Source organism: Tamandua tetradactyla, chromosome 13 (genome assembly GCF_023851605.1).
Source record: "Tamandua tetradactyla isolate mTamTet1 chromosome 13, mTamTet1.pri, whole genome shotgun sequence".
NCBI classification, from domain to species: domain Eukaryota; kingdom Metazoa; phylum Chordata; class Mammalia; order Pilosa; family Myrmecophagidae; genus Tamandua; species Tamandua tetradactyla.
The window spans coordinates 40,744,251-40,768,351 of record NC_135339.1 but is presented as its reverse complement, the minus strand read 5'-3'; the positions used below and the strand labels follow the sequence as shown (position 1 = coordinate 40,768,351).

The 24,101-nt window shown below is 35.4% G+C and overlaps 1 long non-coding RNA gene across 1 annotated transcript in view; it reads right to left on the bottom strand.

The window, feature by feature from the left end:
* The window catches only part of LOC143653112 (uncharacterized), a 121,936-nt gene extending 102,409 nt beyond the window's left edge, over positions 1-19,527 (bottom strand). The window contains exons 1-2 of the long non-coding RNA XR_013161107.1: positions 19,462-19,527; positions 3,642-3,727 (exon numbers count right to left, since the gene is read on the bottom strand). This is a non-coding gene — a long non-coding RNA (uncharacterized LOC143653112). The remainder of the gene's footprint in view (positions 1-3,641; positions 3,728-19,461) is intronic.
* Positions 19,528-24,101: the final 4,574 nt, after the last annotated feature.

Here is a 24,101-nt window from a genome sequence, read left to right as displayed (position 1 = left end):
AAGACACCTTGGGTCAAGGAGGCCGATGAAGTTCAGGGTTTCTTGTCTCAAGTGGAAGGGTATATGGTGAACACAGTCAGGGTTCCTCTCTCATCTGGAAGGGCATGTGGCAAATATGGCATCATCTGCTAGCTTATTCTCCTGGTTTCCTGTTTCATGAAGCTCCCTGGGAGACATTTTCCTTCTTCCTTTCCAAAGGTCATTGGCTGGTGGACTCTGCTTCTCATGGCCATGTCATTCTGCTCTTGGCTCGTAGACTCTCTACTTCATGGTGCTGCAGCATTCTCTGCTCTCTCTGGATCTCTCTCATTCTCCAAAATCTTTTACAGGACTCGAGAAACTAATCAAGACCTGCCCAAATGAGTAGAGACACCCCTCCACCTAATCCAGTTTAACAACCACTCTTGATTAAATCACATCAAGATCACATCAAGGCGTGATTCCCTAAGTCACATCTCCAGGAAGATGATCTAATTACAGTTTCAAATATACAGTACTGAATAGAGATTAGAAGAAATGGTTGCCTTTACAAAATAGGATTAGGATTAAAATATGGCTTTTCTAGGGTACATACATCATTTCAAACCAGCACACAGGGGCAGCCAATGCCAATTGTCTAATGACTCTCTGTAGGGGATGCAGTTTGAATATGTTCAAACACACTCACTAAGTGTGCAACCAAAGGGGGAAAGAATCAGGGCTAGGACATTGATGTGTATTTTAATTTAAGTACTATATTTTAATGCATTTTGGAATTTATATTCTAAGGTTTTTGAAGAATGAACTGAGGGCCTGACAGAAAAAATTATGAAGTACAAATCAATGAAAGGATGGAGGCATCTCTCTCTCTGCAGTTTTTTCCCTTTGTAGGTAAATCTGTCAGAGTTCTCCAGAGAAGCATATGTATGTGCATATATGTGCATGTGTATAAGTGTGTGTGTGTTGGTCCATGTGATTGTGTTGCTGCTATGTCCAAAATTGGTAGGGCAAGGCATCAGGCTGGAAACTCACAGAATAATTGATATTGTAGTCTTGAGTCAAAAATCTATAGGGAAGGGAAGGCCAGCAGGGTGGAAAGTCAGAGAGTAGATATAGTTTCAGTCTTGAAGCAAAATTCACACTTTTTCAAAAAATTCAATTTTTGCTTTTATGTCCTTCAACTGATTGAATTAGGCCCATTCACATTATTGAAGGTAATGTCATTTATTTCAATTCAGCTGATGGGAGAGGTGTTAACCACGTCTACAAAACACTTTCACAACCCCATCTAGATTAGTTTTTGAATAAATAACTATATCCTCGCCAAGTTAGCACATAAGACTAACTATCACAGGAAACTGACCCTATATCTATTCTATTTTATGGAGTAAGTTTATTGGATAAACATATTCACATCCTAATATTAAGAATTCCAAACACCAAGGAGAACATTAGCATTGGACTTTTAATACATTTAATATAAATATCCTTTTTACCCTGTATGAGAATGCCTATATATAAGATTCATTTGTTATGAACAAAAAACAAGGTACCTATAATTTTTGGTCATAGGAAAAAAAAACAATTTTAAATATGAGATTTTGACACATCGAATTTTTCAAATAGAATTTTCCTGAGATCTTGCTCCTAAATTGGGCACGCAGGGACTTTAAAGTCAGTAATCCTGGATTTGAATATTGGCCCCTACACTTACTAGCTCTGTGACCGGGGAACAAATTATTGAATAATAATCCATTTAACCTCTCTGTTCCTCAGTTTCCTCATATGCAAAATGGTCCGACAACATAGAGATGTTATGAAGATTAAATAAGACATTTGGAAGGAACTTGAGAAAATACTAGACATACATTAATGCTGTGCAAGGAATTGATAATAACGTCTAAAATGACTGAGCTGTGACTGGCAAATAAAATTGTCTGAAGTTGTCAACAAATTTTGATGCTAAGAAATCTTAACTTGTCAATATGAAAACCAAAGGAAACTCTCAACTGTTACATCTTTATATAAGGATGCAAATAAGGGTTTATAAGGATGCAACAGTTGAGACAATTGTGTATATTCCTCATACATACAATACACACAGCTGTGTATGTATTTTAATATATACAATAAGGAATTTGTGTATAAGCTATTAAATGTCAAACGGGGTTTACAATGGGAATCACCCTTGGGAGCAATCAAAAAGCCAGTGGCTCCACCCCTGATCATGTATGCTCTGTTGAGTAAGGTATTTGAACTTGCTGAGCTTCTGCTGCCTCATCTATAAAAGAGGGACAATAATCCTGTTAAGAAGGATATTTTTAGAAGGTTAAGTAATATAGAAAAACATAGAAGTTTTATTCTAAGTACAACTTTAGAAATCACTTTATCCACACCAATCTCTTCCATCCCTAATTAGAGAGCAGGAAAATAAAATCCAGAGAGAGCAAATAACATGTCAACAGCCCTCCTCCTGCTGTACCCCACAAGGGGAGTGGTGCAGCTACTATTCATAGCCAGGTCTCCCCTGGTGGGTCCCTGGTCTCATTCATACATCCAGGGACACCAAATTCACTTTTCAGTGCTGAGCCTGTGACAGTCCCACCTTTCCTAGCATCTACCCAAAGAGATGAAGTTTAAAATATTCGACTAGGAGAGGTCTGACAAGAAAGAAATACGAATGAACGTGCATGCATACCAAAACGAATAAAAAAAATCTCAAGTATCCTGGGAGCCCAGCAGAGAATCTGATTAGTAGAATTTGCATTCAAATGAAGGTAAAAGGGTTTTCTCAATACTTTCATCATATTCTCACCAATTTCAGATTTGATACAGATGAAGGTAAAAGGGTTTTCTGAAGACTTTCATCATTTTCTCACCAATTTAAGATCTGATACCGATGCAAACTGCTAGATATTAAGGAGTTTCCTGCAGCCCCAAATTGCTTGCCATCAAATCAAAGCAGTTTGCGCACAAACAGATTGCCTTACAAAGTTATTACAAGGAATGGAAATTTAAAGCATTGCATTATAACATAATAAATGAGCTTGTTTTTGATGATGTTAGTTTCGGTGATTATTCATACAGTAAATTACTGTGTTTTTTAAAGGATGTACTTATACTGCCAAACCATCTTTATACATACACAGAGAGAGAGAGAGAGATGGAGGGAGAGAAAGCAGGAATTCTCTTATTTAATCATATCTAAAATAAGATGAATTTAATCTAGTCTTGTGATCTTTTAATTTCAGATTTAAAAATAGGTAAGAATTGCAGTTTTTTAAATTTTAATTTGTTTTTATCTTTGAGGAGTTGATCAAAAATTATTGAGCAAGAATCATTCGATGTACTAAGATGGAAGGCCGTGTGTAGATAGAAGGAAATTAGAATTTAGCCATTAATTTAAATTTTTGGAATACATTTTATAAGATTTTCTCTTTTAAATGTTCTATGAATTTGCTCTTTTATTTTTAGGGTGCAAATAGCTGTGATTATAATACCAACAATAAATTGCTGCTCAAAATTACCCATTCCAAGAGATGAAACAGTGATGTGCATATTTTTTCCTATATAGGAATGGAATGAATGTGATACCTGCTGATCGCTTTCTACACATAAACGTTCCTGATTATGTTTCAGCTATCATCCAAGGCGGTACTTACCAGGGGAACATTGTCCTGATAACGTCAGCTCCTTCTGGAGATGCAGTCCAGAAGTCCTAGGCTTCTGATTGGTTGGTGAGAAGGGGCTGAGGGAAAGAGAAGATTTGGAGAGTTGAAGTGGTGATATTCCTGGCTTCATCTTGACTCACAGCAGCCAGTACCTTTCATCGCAGTACCACTGGGAGACATAGATCAATGCATGTCTTGTGTGATTACAAAACAATCATACTACCTCCAGTCCAAACACTGTGTGAATGCAGTACTCTGTCATAGCGATGGAAGGAAAATTAAGTATTATCTACCTAAACTATTAGGTTGGAGAAGATGGAAATACCTTTACAATATTTTTGAGCCATTTGAAATCTCTTATTTCCCCTCTTTACGTCAACTTAACTGATAAGAAGGTAGTCATAGCATTTGATGAAAGCAACAGCAGAGCTTTTTAAGCAAGGTCAACATCAAAGGCAAATTGAATAAACAGTTATTTATGTGGTATAATTTGAAAGGCACAATGAAGAATTGCTTCTCCCAAGTCATTCAACACTGTGACTGAAATTCCATCTTCAGAGCTCCATTTGCTGAATTTCTAGAAATAATGAAGAGCCATAGAGTTCCTCAAACCGTAGCCTCTAACTCATTCATTATATTCTTAGAGTGGACAAGTATAGCGAGATACTTTACAATCATGAAATCGAGCTCAGAAACAATGATACACACTATAGAGACTTTTAATATACAATTGTACCACCAGAGTCAGTCTGCCATATATAGATTTATGAAGGCAAGTTGTATAGGATCCATAATGAGACCTGCTCAAAATCTAAAACGTATAGAAGGACTTATAGGAAGGAGGAAATTTTGGGAAAGGGAGAAAAAGTAGTGGCTGCAGTTCAATTTGCCAGCCATCTCATTTTGCCTTTATATGTAAACGAATTCAGAATAAAGCAGGAGCGATAACTAGTCCCTATTCTTCCAGAAGTCATATACTCAGATACGTGGGCTCTGATAACAAAGCAGCACACGTAGGAAGAAGGAATCGTTTTTCCCATAACAGTTATTATATTCGCTTTGAAAAGCAAAACATTTTAGCAGACCACATTATGTCTTCCTTAAGAGTTATTTCAAATACCTCTTGAAGCATTTATGGTGTGAGAAAAGGTAATACTGTCTTTTTTGGAAAATAAGATGACTCAAGGAGCTATTATTTTCAGTGAACTTAACATTCTTGAGTTTCATTTTCGAGCGAAATAAGTCTTCTTAGTAAGATCATATATCTCCTTGGCACATATCACTGAGTATTTGGAAAACATTAGTGCATTCACTATTAATAGATGATTTTAGGCTAATTCTTTGCAGCTTCTTTTTATTTCCTAAACACCACTATACTCACACTAGTAATAAAAGCATGAGTTCTAGAGGCTTTATTTCTGAGATAGGCTGAAAAAAGTCAAAGAGAAAGGCAATTTAAGTTTTATAAGGAAGGGAAAATGTTCCCTAGTCAGATTTTTCTATATACATTACTTACAGTTCATTTTACATTCTTGTAATGAGATTATTCTATGAAAATATGCTACAGACTATAAACAAATGTACAGGTGTACATTATTTTTAAATTGTTTTTGTTATTATTATAACTACTCTCAGTGGATTGGAAAGTTCTTGAGAGAAGGAAGAATACCTCACCATTTTAATATTTCTTAAAGTGCTTAGCAGAGTATATTGTTTAATAAAATTTTAATAGTTGACAAATAATGGCATTAACTGAATGGAGAAAATCTGAGATAATTGGAGAACTTTACTCAGCAAGGTATTAAGGAAAATTAAATCATTTCAGGTTGTTGACAAATATTTTGAAATGTTCCATTTATTTTGATATATCCTGATTTAGAGTTCTTAAATCTGCAGGTTTATGTCTTTTGCCAACTTTGGGGAGTTCCCAGGCATTATTTTTTTGAGTACTTTTTCCAGCCCTAAGCTGTTTCTTCTCTCCTTTCTGGATTCTTATTATACGAATGTTAGATCTTGTAATGTAGTCCACAGGTTGTTGAGGCAATGTTCATTAATCATTAAAGTCTATTTTCTCTGTTGTTTGTATTACATAATTTATACTGCTCTATGTTCTAGTTCACTGATGCATTCCTCTGACTCTTCATTCAATAATTCCTGAGGTAACTTATTGAATTTTTTTTTTTTATGGATAGGCACCAGGAATCGAACCTGAATCTCCAGCAAATTTTTAATTTGCTATTGCATTTTTCAGTTCAAAATTAATATTTGGTTCTTCTTTATACCTGTTATTTGATTGCTGAGACTATTATTTCCTTTGTTTCTTACTTGTTCATAACTGCTCATTGAAGCATTTGTATTAGGGCTGCTTTAAAGTATTTATCATGTAATTCCTATATTTCTGCCATCTCAGTGTTGACATCTATTAAATGCTTTTTTTTTTCATTCAGTTCGAGATCTTCCTTTCTCTTGGAATGACTTGGGATTTTCAATTGAAACCTGGACATTTTGGGCATTATGTTATGAGATTCCAGATTCTACTTAATCCTTTTGTTTCACTGTCTTCCTATGACACCACTCCATCAGGGAAGGGGGAGAGTAGGCAGGGCTGCCTCTTTCCTGCCAGTTAGGGGTGAAAGTTCAGGCTCCCTTGTGGTCTCCTCTGATACACACAGCACAGGTCCTCTCTACCACCTCGAAGCGATCAAAGTCTCGGCTCCCTCCTTGGCCTTCTCTGATACCACCCGGCTTTTTGGAGGGGTTTGGGGTACCACATTTAAGCCTGGGGATCGTAGAAATGTAGGCTTCCCGTTCAGCCTTGGCAGATGGGTGTGGCGCGGTACAACGGATTCTTCTGTATTGTTTGGATGAAGCAGAATGGTTATTGTCTAAGAGTTTTCTGCCTTGCTAGACTGCTCCTTTCCTGGTCTTTTGGCAAGAGAGCACAGACTTTCACTGGGGCAGTTTTGGACCTAAGCCTGTTGGTACTTCGGTGTTACTCGTTTCTTTAGCCCCAGGTTTGGAATATAGGAGGCAGAAAGGAACCCAGGAAATGTATCACCATGTTGTTCTTTGCGTATATTGGTCCTTAGCTTGTCTACCTTCATTCTTCCACCTTTCCAAGGCTTCTTATGCTTGCTTTACATATACCCTACTGGAGTTTTAATTATATTTAGCAACAAGAATAAGGAAAAGTATGTGTACTCAATCTTCCTTTACATGGAAATCCATTTAAAGGAAGATTTAAATGGAAATCCTTTGTCCCAATTTTACAACTGGGACAAAGGATTTTACTTATTCCCTTTCTTAAAGAAGCTAAGAAGAAAATTCATAAGGAAATCAGAGCTGGGAAATAATATTTAAAACAAAACAATATTATTTTAATTAAAAAGTACATTTATTGAGTTAAAAAAATGAATTCCCATGATTATATGGGTAAAGATATACAAAGCAGAGTATTTGTTTTATATACCATGGATACCTTCATATCTTCTCACATGAAAAAAAAAAAAAAGTAGTTCCTCAACATTTGCATTCTTCTCCTAAAATAGGTCACATTTTAAATTGGAACATATATAGATATTCTTGGTTTTATTTTCCCAAACACAAGTTAAACATCATTTGTTGTATTAGACAAAGCCTAGCTGATTGCTAGTGAAAGACAAATTTAAAAACTCACTGAGATCTGAATGCAAAGGACAAGAAAAATCCCCATATATTGTGCTGCGGCTGGACTCAGACTGGGTGGAGGTTTAAGTGTTTAATACAGTGTAGGTGCTATCAACTTTCAGACTGCTAATTACAGATAGATAGTTATATCACAATTAATGAAACTGGAAGAAAACAGGTAAAGAAAAACAAAATCAGACAGCCATTCATTTTCCTTTATGGATTTCTGTGTTTCTTAGGTATTTTCTGGCACACTCTATTTTCCATTCTATGATCCAGGGTCCTCGTGGTGACTGAAGATTCTCTAAAGCTATGCAGCCAAAGAACCAGGTACCAGGCTGTGAGCTTCTTAATAGTCAAATGGCCTGACTGTGCAGACAACTGAAAAGGGTTCCTGTCTGCAAAGTACTTCTCTCCTCTGCTAGGCAGAAGCTTGGAGTTAGAGGTAAAATAGTGAATTAAAATGGAAAAGAAATTGTTGGACACTGATATTATAAAATTTCCGGCACGTGGATTTGGTTAGGGGTCCATAAGGAAGGAAAAGATAGAGTGAAGAAAAGAATAGGTGAAAATATAAGACATGGTTTAGAGAGGAAAGATTGAGTAATTAAGATGAAATATCAACTAATTTATCATTCTATCTGATTCTCACCTTGCTAATACCTCTTCTTGCTTTACTTTTCTTAGAGAATGGGCTTCTTTTTCTGGAGATCCAAAGTCATGTAATGATTATGGAAAAAGGTAGATGAAAATAGTCATAAAAAATAGAAAGAAAAACTTCTCTAATGCCTCTTTTTTGGACTAAGATTTCTATCTAAAACTTTTATTGACCATTGAGTTATTGGCATACGTATAAGATTTTGATAATACAGACATTTTAAAACAGTGAAACTCAACCAGACTAATAAGCATTTTCTATTAAAACAGTCTGAATGGGAGACTCTACAGAAATTTTTCACCAATACATGTTACATTTATAACTTTTAGAAATTAATTTAATACAAAAATAAAATATTCTCAATATCCTTCCAAGTTTCAGAGTTCTGATCAAAGTACAACTCCTCTATAGATTATTAATTAGAATTTCTCTCCTCTGATTTTCAATTTATACACACATACCCATCCACATATCTGTAGACCCCATAAACGATATATAATAAAATGAACTGACTCCACTGTGCAACTGTTATCTTGGAGCAAGATTGCTTGGGTTCAAATCCTGGATGTACTGGATATTGATTTTTTGACATTTTGCAAGTAATTTTACTTCTTTCTGCCTCAGATTCTTCCTCTGTAACTGCATATGATAACACTAGAACTTTTATAAGGTTGTAGCAAATATTAATTTAGGTGGTACATTAAAAAGCGCTGAGAAGAATGTCTAGAATATTATAAACACACAACAAATGTTAACTGCTATTATTACTACTTTGTTCGGTGTAGTAGTATCATCAATAACTTTTTTGAGGTGCACTAGAAAGGATGAAAAGTAATATTGACTGAATGTCAGTCACTGTGTAAAAGACACTGTTTTATGTGTTTTCATTCATATCTCTTACATAATTCATCATTAAGAAATAAAATTTGCCTATATTATAAATCATTAGTGAGTATTAGTACATGTGAGGATTTCATATGTAATAAAGTCTCAAAATAGTGAAACAGAGCTACTTTCTGATAGAAATTTAAGGGCTAGAACAGTTACAACACAAAATTTTCATTTTCCTATTCCTTAAAGGGTGGTAAGATAAACTTCTGCTTTTCCTTTCCTCTTTATTTTTTCCCATCTTCACAGCTCTTCCTTGAGGATATTTTAACACACACAACAGGAGAGAGGTGAACAGTTAGAAACAGTGACAAGTACTTCCTACATTTTCAGCATCCTACTAGGTAATCTTCAAGTATTGTTCCATTTAATCTAGTAATGCTATTTTAGGGAATTACCATTGACTTATTAGTATTTTTTTAGACAAGGTAACTTAGGTCTAAAGTGTAAGTCATTTGCCTGAGAACATACAGGTAGAAAGTGCCAAAGCCAGGATTCCAATCCAGCCCCTTTTCACCAAAGTCCAAATTCTTAACCATGAGGCATATTTACATCTTTAAGTACACAAATAGAAACATGGCCCTGCCGCGTCCTCTTTTTCCTCCCCGGTTTGACAAGGTTCCCTGGAAGGAAGGGCGGTGGCAAGGCCTTCAACGCCCCAAAAGAGGACGAGGCATAAAATGGTGTAATAGAAAAATACTGGGATTAACGACACTAATTGTGTGTTTCTTGTTGCTGGTTGTGCTCCAAGCATTATATCAAAACGAATCAGAAAGCAAAAATTTTGTATTAAGAATTGGAAAAAATGATACAAATTGTACAAATTGCAAAACTTTATTAATGACTGTTTGGCAAAAATTAGGTTGGGATACCCCCATTAAGCAAGTCATGCTGCAGATGCAGCAGGCAGAAGTGCTTTTAGAACAAGTCACAGAAAAGTACCCCATAGAAAGTAAACACTTACAATTAAAAAACCCTGCATTGAGCCATCCTAGAAATTTACTCCCCACCACGGTGCCGGTCCATTGCTATGAAACAATAAAAAATCTAAGTAGACAATGTAACCTTTTAATCAAAACAAGCTAACCTTTAACCAGATTAAAATAGGTCTTGACATATTGCCTCACCTGTAGAATAATAGGAATAGAAAGTCTAAACTCAGAAAACTGCAAACACAATGTCTGCAGTTTAAGCCAATATCTTGCTGCTATTGAAATCTTGTGTAAATGTTCCTAAGAAAATCAGAACATGTACTTTTGCTTTGCTTCCCTGAACCTGTAACTTTATCTAAAATGTAAGCCATGACACAACCACGATCCTGTGACACCTGTTTTTTTGCCAAGAATAAGGGTATAAAATCAGTTAAGCAAAAATAAATCTAAGCAACTCTTCTCAGAAAAGAATTCTCTAAGCTGTCTCTTGGTGTTCTTCTCGCGCCGACGACCCTCCACACCTTCAAGCCCGTTCCCTCTGCTGCGGCTGGACCGCAGCATGGCCCCAGGGGTTCCATCTATGAATAGTGTTAAAGGATTTATAAAAACTTAAGATGGCACTGGGATCCCATCTTACAGGGCGTGAGTTGGGAAAGTTGCCCCGTTTTGAAAAGTAGCTCCTTTCTTCTAAATGATTTTACAAAGACAAGCATTTGTTCAATGTAGTCTTTACTTTGACAGTCCTTTTAAAAGTAGTTCCTTTTTGGAATATAATTGCACTTCAATTGCACTAAAGTGTACAAGTCATAAAAAGTATTATAAAGATCTTTTTAGGTCTTATAACTCAGAATCCTTCCCTTGCAATTAAGGGTTATTACCAATGCCTCATCTCTTCTGTTTCTAGCAGTGAACAATAGAGAAGCTCGTTGGTGCTTCTCACTCCCAGAGTCACCTCACATGGCCGGAGTAATTACAGAACATGTAATCATGGCTGGCTTCGTAATCTGCAGAGTACTTTATTCAAAACACAGAAATAAAATTTGTCAAAGGTAGAAAAATGTATAGGTTTGTTGACCTGTCATAGTGCTTTTTATTTGCAATGTAATACTTACTCTACTAAGAAAAGAAAAAGTTTTAATTACTTAACATGAATTTTAGTGCTCATCCTTATGTTAAACAATGCCAATTTTAAATGCAAATATGAGAACTTGTGTATTTAAAATCACTGAAATTACACAATTTATAGTTCATAGCTCATACACACATATATAATTTGTTACAAGAACAGTAGAAATGTTACATAAGACCGATTCAAATTTTGCTTTTCACTCCTGATATGTACATATTCTACCAACCTTTTCTACCTTTGGCTTATTGAAGAGTAAGAAAGGACTGAAAGGGAAATGAACTATAGGTTGATCTGTCTTTTCCTTTCCTTCTATGTCATTATTTTCACTGTAAGTTGGCAAATACAGGGAAGTAACCTGAGTGAGAAAAGGATATTATAGGGTCTCTTGGTCATTTAATTTTCTTAATATATCATTATCTTATTTCTGCATTCAGAACAAGTTCTGGTATTTTATGAAAGGTACAGACTATCAGGGCGGTCAGCACGCTATTTAGTCAGTCAGAGATGGAACCTGCTTACCTTGTACTCACTTTGCATATCGCTAAACTCCTAAGCATCCTGGGTCCACCAGGACTCTCTTCCTGGAGCACTGCAAGTACTATAGGTGAAAGGCACAGGAAGGGATAGTGGCTGTACCTATGGTGTGTTTCTATTCTGGTCACCCACATGCTACTTTATCCCATCAGACTTTGCTTATAAAACAAATTCAAAGATGAAATTATGAAAATTTTCAAAACAACTGCAGCTGACTATTAAACCAAACCCAGGGCTCTCCTGAGTGTGGGCCCTATGCTACTGCATAGGTGTATGCCCATATTCTAGTTTGCTAGGTTGTTGAAATTAGATACCATAAAACGGGTTGATTTTTGACAGCGGGAATTTATTAGCTTACAAACGTACAGTTTCAAGACTGAAAAAACTGTCCTAACTGAGGTGCTGTCAGTCAGGCGATGCTTCCTCCCGGAAGACCGACTGCTGGCGATCCTGGGCTCCTCTGTCACATGGCGAGGCACGCGGCAGCATCTGCTGCTCTCTCCCAGGTTCCTTGCTTTCAACTTCTTGCTTCCATGGCTTTCTCCCTCTTTGTCTGAACTAGATTCTCCTATAAAGGACTCCAGTCAAAGTATTTAGACCCTCCCGGAATGAGGTGGGTCACACCTTAACTTAAGATCCTCCTCACTAAAAGATCCTACTTACCGCAGGTTCACACTCACCAGAACGGCTTAACCTTAAGAGCATACTTTTCTGGGGACATACAGCTTCCAACCACCACAGCCTAAGAAGCTGACCCAGAATTTAATCACTTGTGTAGAAACAGAGAATGTCACCAACTGCCCTCAAGGGAAGAGTGGAGCAATCCTGGAATATAAATACATGATGACAAAATATAAATTGTGTCATAGTAAATTAGGGACTCCTGGGGCGGGAATGCATCTTCAACCATATTTTAATAAGGAAGTATGATTAAGAAATAATAAATTGTTTGAGGAAAAATTAAAAATATATTCTTTATATTAGAAGTGCTGTATAGATAAATACTGAAATTTATCTTGTTTCTAATTAACTATACTTACATTATAGTTTCCACCCATGCCCTTTCCTTAATTCCTTGTCATTAGTCTATTTCATTCAATTTAAAAGGATCTGAAAATCTTATGTTGACTTGGGACTTTTTGGGAAAAAAAGTCCCAAGTCAACATAAGAAACAAATAAATAAATAAATAAGAGACAAAATAAATCTTTTATCGATTATTTTAATATTCTTCTAAAACAGCAGTATGGCTGACATGCTATAATAGTAAAGTGTTAATATAAAATCATGTAATTTAACTCTATGCATCCATATAACATTTGCTCTCTTTTGTCTATATCTCTAATAACACTGTGAACTCCTTACTGTCGGGGAGTATATAATTCATCTCTGCAGTGATGTATCGTATCCCAGTCCTAAACTTAGCCTAGGTTACAAATAAATGTCTGTTGATTAGACATATATTTTTTTAATGTTGCAACATTGGAAGCCTGATGATAATATTCTTAACCACTATCTCAAAAGTGGTTTTATTTATTAAAGTCATTTTCCACAATTTCATTGGCATCTGTGACTTGTTCTATGCTATTGCATTTATGAGACTATCGATAGCTAGTTTATTTCAAAACTGAACCAAGCGCATACTGAGATAATACATGTTGATTATATAAACAATGATTTCTCAAAATTGCTGTCTCTTAAAGGAGACATAACTAATCTTTATTCTATCAAATCAAGAGTTATGGCTTGTCCACAGGGAGTTTCAAAAAAGTGTCCATAAACAGGAAGGGGAGAAGGAAGAAAAGTAGAGATAAAAGGTATGGATAGTCCCCAAAAAGATAATAAAAGGGGGAAACTGAAAATATAAGTCAGAGCTAGAAGAATCAAATAATTGGGAAATAACAATTGAAGTGTAACCTTAGAAAACAAAAGTAAGTTCACAGCTTTTCTGAAGCGCTTAAAATGGGAACACTCAGGCAAGCAGTTTTAATCAGTCTTTCGAAGACGTGCTTACAAATGACACCAGCAAAACTGAAAGGAACCTAAAAATGGAATTATTCAACTTATCTAAACTGTTTTCTTCTTGAAATGCCATTATAACTCCCTTTCTGCCAATATTCTGTGATAATAGGAAAGTTTTAGTTCAGATTTTCCATTTGGAAAATAAATTTTGATCATTTGTACGTACTACCCAGTTAGTGGTCATGACTGCTTGTTCTGTGCCACAGACCATTGGATTAAAATACTTGTTTTTAAGAGCTCTCCTGAATAGCAATACAAGGACTGAGTAACTTAAACATAGCTATACTGTAAAAGAGTGTTTAAAATCCAGGATGCCGATGGAGTCTATGAAAAGAAACTTTATGTTGCTTCTAAATGATTTGGCAGTAATTTCAGCGTAATTTGTACATTTATCAAAAAGTTTCCCCAGTCTTGTACAACCTGAGTGCCTGTTATTTGTCTAGCCTCCTGCCTAGACAGATTATGTCAACAATGAAGTCATTACTACCCAGTAGTTCCTAAGTCTGATACTCAGTTTGATACCTGAGTTGAATGAGTTCACTTCAACTTCCAAACGACCTATTGGTCCAACTTCCTCATTGCAGCCCTGGCATCATTTTCCAATAAGTGATCCACAGGAGCTGACAATCCATAGCACCAGAACTCAGCATGTACCTCTCATTGCAGATCCAGAAGTTTGGCCAGTGGAAAAGCAGAGAATGCCATTGATCTTTAATAATACTCTACTACTGGTGCACTCAGAACTTCAATTCCAGGTGAGTCATTCAGGGGCAGAAATGCGTGTCTTAAGAGTAGTAAAACAAAACAAAACAAAACAAAACACGTTTACTCCCTACTTGTCCAGGAGTCTATTCTGAACACTGCAGCTGGAGTTATCTTGTTAAAACCTAAAGTCACTATTCTATTCCCGTCTCACTCAGAGTTTTATTAAAGCCTAAATTGTTCAAAACCACAAGCTTATATGGAATTTTGTCCCCATCACTTTCTGAAACTTTCTTTCCTTTATTTACTTTGGTCCAGCCAAACAAGACTCTTTCATGTTCTTTATACTTTTATAAGACACAATCCCATAATAGGACCTTTACATTAAATGCTTCTTTGCATGGAATGCTTTGCCCACAGATGTCACACAGCCTCTCTCAGGGCTTTTTTCATTTGTCACCTACTCTAAGTGCTCCCCCCAAATTATGTGACCTGTAACAATTCCGATACCCCTTCCCCACTTTTGTGTTTTCTATAAACAATGTATCATATTTTACATTTTTATTGACATCATATTTATCACTAGTCTTCTGCAAGAATGTTAATTCCATGAAAGTTGAGATGTTATGTGATTTGTGTCTAGAAATTATTAGCACTTAGCATATGTCTGGGACATAGTAGGCACACAGTGAATATTTGATGAAAGACTTGATTTAAAAAGCCATTAAATTTTTTACATATATTAATTACTTTAAAAAGAACTCCCTGAGATATACTTTCCAATTTTTTTCTGCTGACTGCCACAGTGATCTGAACTTTTGTGGTATTATTTTTCAGCTTCACAAGAGGTTTTTACTTGTGACCTTGAAGAACCAACAGTCTCAAAGTCATTCATAAACAATTCAAATTATGCTTAAATAATATTTTTATCATATAATCAATGTGAAGTACTACATTAAACCTTTGGAATGTGACTAAATTATAGCAGGCTGTTAAATGGGATAACCATGGTTATCCTTTTTAGTGAGGCAGTGCTGATTAGTAGACCAAAAATGAACCCAGGGGATTCAGTAATTACCAGTTTCTACTTCTGCCCCAAGATTCTCTCTAACCCAAGATGACTCAGCCTCTCTGTGGCCTACATTTTCTTATCAGCAAAATGAATAATAATAAGACTGACCTACTTTAGGTTAATTTGAACAGGTGATGGTCAGAACCATTATTAATAATAAGGGCTTTTAATTTATAATACTACTTTATTTTTTTCACATAAGATAGGACTAATCTTGAAGTTTGGGGGCTCATCTATTAGATGTACATAAAGCTCTTAGAAATATTTAAGTAGTAGGCAAAATGGTTTGGTTTGTAATTTAGCAATGCATGTGTTGTAGGAATTTTATTACAGTGATGGCCCAACCTCTTTATCCATGGTGAAATCAGATACATCCAGTAATGTTCCTGATAATAGAAATGCCTCATCATTTAATTAATTAAAAGGAAAACTATATTAAAACTTGATTTTTAAAATGGTCTTGCCATTAGTTTATTTTCAGGATGGATCGAGGAGCATGGTAGTTTGAAGCTGTATTTACCCCAGAAAACAGGTTCCTAAAGCTAATCCAATTCCTGAGTGTAGACTCATGGTAAGTAGTATATTTTAAAGAGGCTACTTAAGTTAAGATGTGACCCACCTCATTCAGGATGGGCCTTAATCCTCTTATTGGAGTCCTTTATAAATTGAATGAATACGGAGAGAGAAAGAGAAAGTCACAGCAGTGAGAAGCTGAAAGCAATAAAACCTAGAAAGAAAGGGAGAAACCAGTAGATGTCATCATGTGCCCTGCCAAGTGATAGAGGAGCCAAGGATTGCAAGCAGCCTATCTTCAGGAAGAAAGTACCATCTCAGTGATTTGATATTTTTATGGCTTCTAACCATAAGTGAGCAAATTTCCACTGTTTAAGTCTAACCCATTTCTTGGTATTTGCTTAGAGAAGCCTAAGAAATGAAAACAAGGAGTCTTATAGTAACAACTGGATTCACTGGGGCTAAGGACTAGTCCCTTGGTACAAATAGCTCTAATCCATAAATCATAAGGAATACCATTTACCCTCCTGCACTGGTGTACATTATAGAACATGAACTCAGTGGCAGGGAAGAAAGTGCAGAAGGCTTGGTGTAGGGAATATGAAAAGAATTGAATGGGAGGGCAATTTTTAATACAATACTGTATGTGTCACTCAGGTTGTCTTCTGGTCCAGTTTAGAGTGGTTGATGAGAGTCCTAGGCCGAGGCAGCTAGAGGAAAGAAAGTATCAAAAAAAACTCCACTTTCTTTGGGTCTCTGTGGAATGGTAGAAAAAACATATGAAAACAGATGAAGAGACACGGATAATAAACGCAGCAAAAGGATAGTTCTGCAAATTCACTACTAATTCCTTAACTTTGCCTTAATATAGGTGCCAACATGGTCAATGCTAAAAGCCACCTCACTAAAAGTTTCATCACAAAGAATGAGTGGATTATATCTTGACTAGCAGAGGAGGAAATAACAAACATCATAAGCTGAAAAAAAAAAATTAGAGTTAGGGCCAATTCCAAGTACAAATGAGAAATTTTGGTTACTTCCTGAGTTGAGAAGGAAGAATGTGAGTATGATATTTCTATCTAATTTTGGTTGTCACACCCTATCATATGGGGCAGCCAAGTGACAAAAAAAAGGATGTCATGGAAATGTGATGACCAGGAAGAGGTAGAAGAAAATGAAAAGCAAACTTCTCTCAACTTCTTTGCCCAGACATTTACCTTCTAGATGGTATACCAAATCACGCTGTGATTCTGAATCTATGTGACTTAAAGATGAGAAAGTTACAATGACTAAATAAATCTAACCTACTTTTAAAGTTTCTATCTTGACCATTGAATTTGCAAATAAAATCAACTTACCAGTTGTACATTCTTACCACAAGTCTATTTAGGTATACCTTCCAGTTTTTCAAACTGGAATTCATGAACCATAAAATCCAGCTTTCATCATGCCTTGTAATATGATTAATTTATGTACTTAGGCAATTATCTCAATCTTTGAGGAGCAACAAAGACTCTGTTCAAGTGGCTCTGTCTCTAGAGGGTTCTTTTACTTCTTATCATTTCCACCACTGTAGTCAAATACCTGCAGAAATCTGATTTACTTTATACATTCAATGGGGATAGAGACTGGAAAACAAATCAGTTTGACATATACACCTTTATTGGACATTGTGACAATATCTGTAACACTTCAGGAAACACTTTTCAGGAGAGAGGAGAAGTAAGCAGAGCATAAATATACCATTAAAATTCAAAGTACTGGATATTGAGTAAATGTAAAGTTGAAAATGTAAGCTTGTGAAGAAGGGTCATAGGAGTGAAAAGATGAAAAAATTTATGGTCAATAAAAAAAAATAGTCAAAAACCTCCAAAAAACATTAAGAAAATTATGAATATAAATGCTTAAAAAGTTCCCTGTACACCTTAGTGATGCCTGGTTAAAGTTAGGTGAAATAAGAACAAACAATCTTATGCTTTTTCCCTTAGACTTAAAATGCATGGAGAATGATACTTAAAGAAATTATAGAAATATATATGGTCATTATACCTATATTTGTAAGCAACCTCAAGGGCAATGAGGAAACACTGAAAATAATATATTAGAAACCCCTAAAGAATAGTCAGTGTCCAGAACCATCTAGGATGAGAGACCAAGCACATTAATAACCATAGGCTTGCCTTATTCTTGGATTAAAGGTAAGAAATTAAAGAAAACAATCCTCAAAGCCATTGACAACTTTTCCGATACCATTAACTTTAAAACCTGCATTTCAAGAGTTTAACATGAATTGAAACTCCCTGGTTTTTGTATCAATCCCCATTAGCTGCCTTGTTTTAAATTAATATTTTGTAACAACCACTCTAGACTCCCTAAAGATCATATGAAACTATGCATAACCTTTAAATCGGATACCAAGAATATATATTTGAAATTTGTAAAAATCATTTAATTATATTGAACATCAAAAATAAATCTTTGAGGGTGCATGGGTAGTTCAGTGGTTAGAATGCCCACCTTTCATGTGGGAGACCCGGGTTCAATTCCTGGACCATGCAATCCCCCCCCCCACCAAAATAAAATAAAAAAATAAATCTTTGAGGTTTCAGTAGACCAAAATGACTGCATAAGGCATTCTAGAATCCCATTCCTCAAAGAATCTTAGAGCAACTAGTAAAAACTGGCAGAGCCATCTTTCTCAAAACTTCAGAAAGCAAAGTGTTGCAGTTACTGGCTGAGGGACCAATTAAGAAAATACAGCTTTCAAAATAGTAGGAGAAACTAGTAAGACCCTTGATGGCCCTGCCACTATCCCACCCACAGTGTGGAGACAAACTGTGTTCTAATTGTAGATCGCTGGTCCTGTTCCAGAGAAAACAGGGTTAGCCCTCTGTGCATGCTGTGGGGCCTGTATGTCTGTGCCAATCTATCAGGTGGCAGACTGAAAGCCTGAACCAGGGAACTTTTCAGGCTTCCTGGTGGAGAAACTTCCTGGGTGATTTTTGCCTTTGTTTATTTGTTTTTGTTAACCCCTGACACTCAAAGGAATCACTGCCATATCACTAACTGGATAAAAACTTAAGAAACAGACAGCTTGGGGACTAATGCTTTAAAATATAAAATGTACAGTGGAGGCAAAATATTATAAGTACAAAAAAAATAGTAAATTATATGCCATCCAAATCAACAACATAAAAATCCAAAACCATCATTAAAGAAAACCAGACATTCGACATATGGGACAAAGACTTAAGGAACATCCTCATTATACTCAGAGAGAGCAAGAAAAACATGAAAAAATAACTGAAGGGTGTCAGGGAGAAAAATGAATGAATAATTTGAGAATCTCAATAAAGATAAAGAAAAATTTTAAAGCCTCCCCACCCCAATACAGGAGTTTTAGAGTACAATAATTGAAATGAAAAAATTCCCTAGAGGATTTTTGCTATCAGCAGATTTGAGCTGCGAGGAAGAATGGAATCAGTGAAGTAGAAAGCAAAGACAATTGAATGGATTTGGACTGAGAATCAGAACCAGAAAAGACTTTAGAAAATTCAAAAATTAGAATGAGACTACTGAGCATACGAGTATATGCATTATGGGGGTCCAAGAAGAAGAAAGAAAGTGACAGAAGGACGATTCAAATAAATAATGGCATGCAATTTCCCAAATTTAGCAAAAGATATTAATACTGCACCTTCAAGAAGATCAATGAACCCCAACTGGATAAACTGGAAAATAACCATATCCAGTCAAAGTTGTCAAATGTCAAGGATAAGGAGAGCATTCTGAAAGCTGCAAGAGAAAAAAATGCATTATGTATAAGGGAGTTCCAATAAGAGTAGTGTTCAATTTCTCATTAGATACCTTGGCAGCAAGAAGACAATGGGATACAATTTTTAAAGTACTGAAAGAAAGCAATTGCCTACCAAGAATTTTGTAACTGGCAAGAATGTCTTTCAAAAATAAGTGATAGGTTAAGAAATTCCACATAAGCAAAACCTGAGGGAGTTAATCACCATCAGACCTTCCCTAAAAGCAATGCCAAAGGAAGTTCTTTAGACTGAAACTAAGTGATAACAGACAGTGGATTGAAGTGGCATAAAGAAATAAGCATTTCTTTATATGGGTAATAATAAATATTAGTATTACTGTATTGTATTTTTTGGTATGTAAGGCCACTTTTTATTTCTCATATTTTCTAAAATGCAAATGTACAAAAAGTAATGATGAATATATGGTTTGGGACTTATACTGTATAAAGATATAATTAGTAACAAGTAAAAAAAATGGTGAGAGAAGGAGGGGATTAGGAAAAGTGTAGGTGTATGCTATTGAATTATGTTGGCCTTAAGTCAAACATGATTCCTAAATTGCTATAGATTTAGGAAGTTAAAAATGAGCCCATGGTAACCACAAAGAAAATATAAGCATATAGAGGAAGAAATGAAAAAAGATTAAAAATTTGTTACAGTACAAAAAAATCAAATAAATATGAAAGGCATGAAGGAATGAATTGAAGGACAAAGAAAATAAAACCTACAAAGATCGAATAGCAAAATAGCATGAGAAAATTGTGAACTATCATAGCTACTTTAAATGTAAATGGCTTAAACTCTCCACTCAAAAGACAGAGGTTGGCAGAATGAATAAAAAAGCATATCTGAATTATATGCTCTGTACAGGAGAATCACGTTAAATTCAAAGACATAAATAAGTTGGAAGTGATAGTTTGGAAAATATTTTTATACCATGCGAATAGTAATCAAATGAGAACCTGGGTATGTGTGTTCATATAAGACAAACTAGAATTTAAATTAAGAACTGTTAGGAGAAATGATGGCGCTAACAGAAATGACAAAAGCCTCAAAGCCAACAGAAACTTCTGGGCAGAGCTGACACAGATATCAACAAGTAGACAACAGATCACAGATATTTGGAGATGCTTAGAGCCCAACAGACATTGCCATGAGATGTTATACAAGCCAGAACCTGGAGAGGGTCAAGGGAAACAAGAGACGAAAGCCAGCCCTGAAGAAGTAAAGTGAAGAACCTGCACAGGAACAGAGGTTGAAAGCAATAGAGCACAGGAGCAGCATACCAGGAAGGGACCAGCATGCCTTCCCAGCTAACAGAGGTTTTCCTGACCCATCAGCCTTCCTTGGATTAAGGTATCTTTCCCTAGAAGCCTTAGTGTGGACATTTCCTCATAGACCTAGAAATATAAATTTGTAACTTATGAAATTCTCCTTTTTAAAAGTCATTCCATTTGTGGTATATTGCATTCTAGCAGCTAGCAAAATAAAGCAGAAGAACTATCCATATTTTAAAAGGAAAAAAAATGGAAAATCATATTTGTCATAAGGATTTAAGAATAAGCATTTTCCACACTAAAAAATAAAAAGCTATTAGGAGGGACTGAAACGGGGGCCAATACAATAAAAACCTAAAAATTATAAATATATATGCACCAAATGGCAGATCCCCAAAATATATGATGAAAATACTGTTAGATTTTAAAGGAGAAATAGTTGGTTCTACATACTAGTAAGATACTTCAAAATGCAAATTTCCATAATGGATAGAAAATCTACACAGAAGATCAATAAAGAAATAGAAGACTCGAATGATACTATATACCAACTAGATCTAACAGACTTATATGGGACACTGTACCAAAAAGCAGCAGAAAGCAATTTCTTCTCTACTACAAATGGATCATTCTCTAAGATAGGCTATATGTTAATTCATAAAACAAGTCCCATTAAATTAAACATATTGAAATCATACAATATCTATTTTCTGACTATAAATCAATTAAAGCTAAGAATCGATAAACATAAAGAGAACTGAAAAATTCAAATATGTGCTAATTAAACAATGCATTCTTAAAGAACCAATGTGTCAAAGAAGAATTCATAGGGAAATTAGGAAATACATTAAAACAAATGAAAATCAAACAACATAAAAAAACTTATTGGATTCTGTAAAGGCAGAGCTGAGAGGGAAATTTATAGTTCTAAATGCTTATAAAGGAAGAAACACCTCAAACTAGAGACCTAATCTCACAAGAAGGATCTAGAAAAAGAAGAGCAATCTGAACCCAAAACAAGTAGAAAGAGGGAAATAACAAATCCTATATTGGGGATAAATAAGATAGAGAATAAAAGAATAAAGAGGATCAATGAAACAAATGTTGATTCTTTGAAAAGATCAATAAAATGCAAAACTTTAACCAGTTAAAACAATAGAGAATAGAAATAACTAAAATCAGGAAAGGAACAAGGACACTACTACCAATCCCATGAAAATAAAAAGGGCTATAAGAAATAACTTTGAACAGCTCTGTATCCCAACAAATTAGATAATCTAGATGAAATGAACAAAGTTTATGAACACATAAATTACTTACACTGATTCAAGAAAAAATTGAAAAATCTCAGAAAACTAATCACAAGTAGAGGGATTGAAACTGAAGCATCTCAAAATCTTCCAAAAATTTGAAGAAGAGAGAACACTCCTTAACTCATTCAATGAGGTCAAAACCACCATAATATGAAAGCCATATAAAGATACTACAAGAAAAGAAAATTGCAGACTATTATCGTTTATGACATAGATGCAAAAATCCTCAATAAAATATTAGCAAACTGAAATAATAACTCATTGAAATTATACACCATGATCAAGTGGGATTTGTCCCAGGTATGCAAGGATGGTTAAATATAAGAATGTAAATTAATGTAAAAGACCACCTTAACAGAACAAAGGGAAAACACGTCATCATCTCAATACAGAAAAGGCATTTGGCAATTTCCAGCCCCTCTTCTTTTTTTTTCCATGTTGTTACTTATTAAGCTTTTTCTTTCTTTCTTTCTTTTTTTTTTTTTTTTACATGGGCAGGCACTAGGAATCGAATCTGGGTCTCTGGAATGGCAGGCAAGAATTCTGCCTGCTGAGCCACTGTGGCCTGCCCTAAGCTTCTTTTTTTAATGAAATTTTATTGAGATATATTCACACAGCATCCAATCCATCTAAAGAATACAATTGAAGGCTCACAGTGTCATCACATAATTCATCAGCAAATTCAATTGTTTTTTTATCATTGCATAGCTGTATATTCATCACTATTATCATTTTTTAGAACATTTGTATCACTCCAGAAAAATAAAGGAAAAAAAAACATACATCACATATGTCTTATGCTCCTCCCTCTCACTGACCACTAGTATTACAGTCTACCCAATATTTTTCACCCCTTACCCTCTCAAATATTTAATTATTTTTGTCCTTATTTTCTTGCTCATCTGTCAATAACCTGGATAAAGAGAGCATCAGCCACAAGGTTTTTACAGTCACACGAATCAAGGCTACTAGAATACAGCTCATCTGTTTCAGGAACTACCCTCTAGCCACTCCAATATACCTTAAATTAAAAAGGGATATCTATATAATGCATAAGATTAACCTCCAGGATAACCTCTTAACTATGCTTGAGATCTCTCAGCCACTGAAAGTTTATTTTGTCTCATTTCTGTCTTCCCCCTTTTTGTAAAGAAGGCTTTCTCAATTCCACAATGCCAGGGTCAGGCTCAGCTCTGGGAGTCATGTCCCAAATTGGCAGGGAGATTTACACCCCTGGGAGTCATGTCCCATGTAGAGCGGAGAGCAATGAGTTTACCTGTTGAGTTGACTCAGAGTCCACATCTGAGCAACAAAAGAGGTTGTCTGGGGTGATGCTTAGGTATAATTATAAGTAGGTGTAGCTTCTCCTTTACAATAATAAGTTTCATTGGAGAGGGCCCCAAGGTTAAGGGTTTCACTTATTAAATTGGTTGTCTCACTGCTTGTGAGAATGTCAGGAATTTCCCAGGTGGGGGAGTTTTAATATTCCCTCCTTTCTCACCTAAGGGGACTTTGCAAATACTCTTTTATTCTTTGCCCAAATTACTCTGGGATATATTGGTGCATCACACTAACCTGTACAAACAAACAAGAACATACTTCATATTCAAGATAACATGTAATCATAGTGTTTGAATAAACTGACCATACAAGCCAAATCAGATAGAGCATTACCAAAAACATAAATTTTGTAGAAAAAACATCTCCTCCTTTAGTCTCACATGGAACTTGAAGTTTTAAAATATAGACCATATCATCCTTTGCCCTGTATTCTGATTTACCTTTGTCTTATCCAGAGCCAATTCATTCCTATCTCTCCTTGGAATCTGATCAACTTTTTAAACAGTTGCTATATGGGATAATGCTGACTTTCATAGCTTCAGAGCTCTGAGTCTCAGGTGTCACACAAATAGCCAAAGTTCCAGGGGATGA